The sequence below is a fragment of the Urocitellus parryii genome, chromosome 5 (assembly GCF_045843805.1).
Source record: "Urocitellus parryii isolate mUroPar1 chromosome 5, mUroPar1.hap1, whole genome shotgun sequence".
Taxonomy (NCBI): Eukaryota; Metazoa; Chordata; class Mammalia; order Rodentia; family Sciuridae; genus Urocitellus; species Urocitellus parryii.
The window spans coordinates 30,677,384-30,683,383 of NC_135535.1; positions in this window are offsets into that span (position 1 = coordinate 30,677,384).

Consider the following 6,000-nt stretch of genomic DNA (forward strand, 5'->3'; position numbering starts at 1 on the left):
AGGAAAAACACTTTCAAAACCCTTCTCTATGCACATAAACATCATAAAACAATCATGAATGAATTTAGGTAGGAAATTCCTACCTAGAAGCACTTGAGCATTATGATAAGCCTTGAAGCCACATGGCTGAGTAGAATCCTGGCTGTCAAGGGTCACCCTTACCCATCAGTATGATCTCAGAACAAATTGTTTAAATTCTCTGTGTCCTAATTACTTTCTTGGCAAAACAAGTACAGTATGTATGTATACTTTATAGGGTTAAGGAGTGGTTTTAATGAGTTCATATATGTAATATCCTAGACACAGTGCCTGATACACAATAAGTGGTCAGTAAATATAATATATGAGAAAATGGTGTGGATAAAACAAAGGCAGAAATAAACTGACTCACCTTCCATGTGCAAATTGCAGAACTAGATATCTAGACTAATCTTTCTGCTGAATGAAATTTTTTTAATATTTCAAAATGTGTTTAGTCAATTGGCAAGAAATCAAGAAGTCTGTAGAGGCTAAAAATGAAAAGCAAATACCCAAATAGATTAGCTACCCTGTCATCACTCAGGCTACCTAGAAGCAGAACCCAAAGCAGGAATTCAGATGTATGAATATTGTCTCAGTCAAAATGAAGACTTGGGCTAATGCAGAAAGCAGAGAGGGGAAGGGACCTAGAGCATAAATTTTGCCATAGTGTTGTTCCCCTTGAAGGAGGAGTACCAGATTTTGAAACTTCTTTCACTCAATTATTCTCTATGGGTTGAGGGAGGCTACTTCCCGAGTGAATCTTTCTGAAGACTCTGTGAATTTTTAGCAGCCAAACACAAGATGTAGGGGTTGGAAGCACTACCCTTGTTTAAGGTTCTGAGGCGGTAACTCCCTGAATCAGTCCCAAGACTTAGAACCCATCTGTTGCCTCCTTAGATGCACCTGCTTTTCACATTAAATTCACTAGAGTCCCCCATGGGATTATGATTGCAATTCATGGGAAAACATGCAAGGGGAATATTATTGGGATGAATACACTTTTCATGGCTTAAGTTCATCTCAAAGACATAGCGGATACTATTTGTCTTCTAGCTTTTCATCAATTTAGGAAAACACTTTTGCTGTCTAATTGCTTGCCTAGTGGAGTGGACAGATTCTCATCCCCGAGAAAGCTAAATCCTTGATTACCATGGTCTTGTGAGGCCACAATTGCTTAACACATCCATACACAACTAAAACTGCACAAAATTAACAAATATGCCTCAGTGGATCACCTCTGTACTAGACCCATTCTATCCAGCCCCCATACATAGCAGTAATCATATTTCCTCAGAAAGGTCAGGCCACGTTTCACCAGCCTATAAAGTATACATCTTTTATGTCCTTGATGTTCAACGTGAACAAAGAATCCAGAGCGACCAGACATCAACTGAAACTTTCAACATAGGCAGACTCTTAACTCTATTCCTTGGGGAAAGCACCTCACCCTCAGTTCTAACCAGAATATCAAGATCCACAGAGCATTAATTTGTAGGGACAGAAAAGCAAACTTCTCTAAGTAGTTCGCTGGGAGGAAGGGTAAAGGGGACACTAGTAAGTTCACCTATAGTTTCTGAACTTATATATTCTACCTAGTGGACATACATGAATAAATTGTGAATGTTGTTGAAGGCATGTACTACTTCCTAATAAGACCTATGGTGGATTCTTGGTGCACAACAATATTTTAGATTGTGTAGGAAATTGAACTTCAGGCCTTGAAGACAGGCCATATGAATGTGAGTACACAGTATTTAATAAAGAAAAAACATAAAATACCATGATCAGAATATACAAGAACTCTGGGACAGCAACAAGAGAACAAACCTGAGTGTCACTGAGATAGAAGAGAACATGAAGTTACTGGCTAAAGGCATTAATGTCATCTTTAAAGAGAGTAAAAAAAAAATCCCCATATTAGAAATGAAACAGACATCCACATGCAGGAGGCATATAAGAGCCCAAAAGAAAAGATCAGAACAGAACTTCTCCAAGGTACATCATAATCATAATCAAAATGCTTAACAGAAAATAAGGAAAGAATATTAAAACTTCAAGAGAAAAATGTCAGATCACATTTAGAGGCAAACACATAAGGCTCACTTCTGACTTCTCAACTTACACCCTAAAATCAAGGAGGGTGTGGAATGAAATATTCCAAGCTCTTAAAGAAAACAATTGCCACCGAGGATTGCTATGTTCAGCAAAACTATCTTTCCAAATCAGTGAAAAAGTAAAAATGTTCCAAGACAAAGATAAGCTCAAAGAACTCATGAACACAAAGCCAGCACTACAAAGAATATTCAAAGATGTACTACTGTACACAGAAGATCCCCCAAACAAACCCCAAATCTCCCAAATACATGAATATTACTGGGAGAGTTAACCAACTAAATGAAAATTAAGACAGAATTAAACATAACAAACCAAAAAATCAGGAAACAGCAAACACAGATCCATAATATGCTGAATGTAAATGGTCTCAACTCCCCAATTAAAAGACATAGATTAGCAGAATGGATCAAAGAACAAGATCCAACTGTATACTGTTTGCTGGCGACTTATCTCACAAAGATTCCTTCAGACTACAATGGACAAAAATATTACCTTAAAATAAAGCAAAAACAACAAACAAACAAACAAAACCAAAAAACAGGGCTAGCTATTCTCATATCTAATAAAGCAGATTTCAAGCAAAAATTAATCAGAAGAAGTAAAGAAGGCCACCACATTCTGTCAAGGGAACAATCCATTAAGACAATATAGCAATGGTAGATATATATATATATATATATATATATATATATATATATATATTCCAGTGTCAGTGCACCTAATTACATTTTTAAAAAAAATTGATTAAATTCAGGAATATCTTCATTGATTTTATATTTGTATGACATTTTTATCAGTGATAAGGGTGTATTGAAAGCAACCAGTAACTGATAGAAATGTCATACAAACATAAAATCAATGAAGATATTCCTGACTTAAGTAATACTATAAATCAAATGGAACAAATAGTTATCTAGAGAAAATTTGCCCCCAAGCAGCTGAATTTACTTTCTTCTCTGCTGAGAGCCATAGCTAAGTAAGAATGAAGCATGGCAATTTCCTTGTCAGCCTACCCCATGTTGCTTAGAGGGACGACTCTCCATTGTGGAAATGGGCTTGTTTGAGTAAGGTGACCCTGCTCAAGGACCAGGGTGGATCCGGGTTTAGGGAGGATCCTGCTGGATTAGGGTGGGTCCAGGTTTAGGATGTATCCTGCTGGGAATAGGGAGTATCCTGCTGCCTCAGGCCCCCCCCCCTTGAGTTCCCGTTGAGTTCTTGCGGGATTCAGAGAGTATTTGGGATGCAGAGTACGTGTGGATTTTTCCCAGAATGTGCGTGTAGAGTGCCAGTGTGAGTTTGGGAATAAAGAATTGCTGTTTGAATCTACAAGGCTGTGAGTAGCTCGTGATTTTGTGCCCAGCCAAACTGGGGCACTTCTCAGTAGCTCATGAAACCTTTTCCAAAATAGACTACATTTTAGATCACAATGTCAGTCTAAGTAAATACAAAAATTAAAGGACATAATCACATGCGTCTTATTAGATCATAATGGAATAAAACTAGAAATCAACAGCAATAAAAATAATAGCAACCACATAAACACATGAAGATTGAATATTCTTTCAAATGAAGAATGCTTTATAGAAGAAATGATGACAAAATCAAGAAACTCTTAGAAACTAATAATAATAGAAATATATCAAAATCTCTGGGACATTATAAAGCAGTTTTAAGAGAAAAACACAGCATCGAGTGCCTACATTTAAAAAAAAAATAGAAATATTACAAATACAGAAGCTTAAACTCAATCTCAAGTCCTTAGAAAAAGAAGAAAAAATTAATTCCAAAATCAGTAGAAGACAGGAAATAATTAAGATCAGAGCTGAACTTAATGAAATTGATAATAAAAAAATTACACAGGATCAATGCAACAAAGAGTTAATTCTTTAAAAAGATAAATAAAATTGCTAGATTCTAAGGCAAACTAACCAAACCAAAACAAAACAAAAACCAAAAACAAGAAACATAGAAAAGGCCCAAATAAAGAAATTTAGAGATGAAAAAAGGAGATATCATTAGACACTTTTGAAATCCAGAGGATAATTAAAAACTATTTTGCAAATTTATACTCTAATAAACTAGAAAGTCTAGAATACATTGATAAATTTATAGACACATATGACCTGCCCAAATTGAACCAGGAAGATATTGGAAAACTAAACAGATCCATATGAAGTAGTGAAATTGAAACAGCAATTAAAAGTCTTCCAACAGAGAAAAGTCCAGGACCAGGTATATTCTTAGCTGATTTCTACCAGACTTTTACTACCAATCTTTCTCCAATTATTCATGGAATTAAAGGGAAGAAACACTTCCCAATATATTCTATGACACCAGTATGACCCTGATATCAAAACCAGACTAAGGAATTCAGTGTGACTATATTATTTTAATACAAGAAGCATTATCAGATATTAAAGATTATTTTAAAATGAAAAAGATTGAATAACCAGAGAGACATAACTCCAAATGTGTACTTTTCTAATTACAAAGCTTAAATGTACAGGAGACAAAAATGGATGCAACTTATGGGAGACAAAGACAAATCCAGAATCATAGAAAGAGATTTTAGCAGCCTTCAAAAAATAATCAGAAGGATAACTAGCTGAAACAAGAGGTCCCTCACTTCTAGGCATACCATAAATTATTATTTTTTTAATGTTTATTTTTTAGTTGTATACAATATCTTTACTTTATTTATTTTTATGTGGTGCTGAGGATCAAACCCAGGGCCTTACACATGCTAGGCGAGCACTCTACTGCTGAGCCACAACCCCAGCCCCATACCATAAAATTATATTTGTCCTGAAAATTTGGTAGCAGAGTCAAGACAGAAAAGTGGATAAATGGAAAATACAAAAATAAACACATACTTATATGGTTAACTGATTTTTTAAATAAAGTAGCTTGATAATTCAATGGCAAAATATTATTTTTTCAGCAAAATTATGTTGGTACCACTGAATATTCATATAAAATTAAATGAAACTCAACTTTTACTATACACAAAAATTAATGTAGGATGCATCATCAACCTAATGACAAAACTAACAGTGTAAAGTATCTATAAGAAAGCATAGAAACATATCTTTATACTACTGGGAAAGCATAAAATCTCTAACCAAATAAAAATAACTTTATATTCTATCAAAATTAAATTCATGCTCCTAAAAATACAGCGTTAAAACAATAGAAAAGCTTACAATAAAGATTATGTATTATCTTTCTGTAATTCGGATTACATAAAGAGCTTCTTGAACTCAGTAATAAAAATATATACTAGTAAAAATGTGCAAGAGACTTGTACAAACACAAAAAAAGATATAGTAATTTACAAAACTTACATGAGAAGATGCTCAACATCATTAGCTTTAAGGAGAACACAAATTAAAACTATAACAAGATATCACTTCATGGTTGGTCAATTTTTCATCACTGTGACCAAATTCCTGAGATAATCAACTTAAAAGTAAATATATACATTTATTAGTTAATTGTATACATAAAATGCATGCACTTCATTATATGCAAGATGTACTTCAGTAGAATCGATTAAAAATATTTTCAAACTTAGAATGGTTCTTTTTCCATCTGTTTTTACGAATAGCAACAAGAATGCTAATGCTTATTGAGCATCTATTCTGTGTCAAGCACTATAAGTGCTTCATAGACACTAATTTCACCCTCTTCAGAATTCTATGATACTGCCTGGTGTGGTGGCGCATGCCTATAATCCCAGTTACTTGGGAGACTGAGGTGGGAGGACCTCAAGCTGAAAGTCCTGGCAACACTGCAAGACCCTGCCCCCTACCTCAAAATGTTTTTAAAAGGGGTTGGGTTGTAGATCAGTGGTAGAGCGCCCCC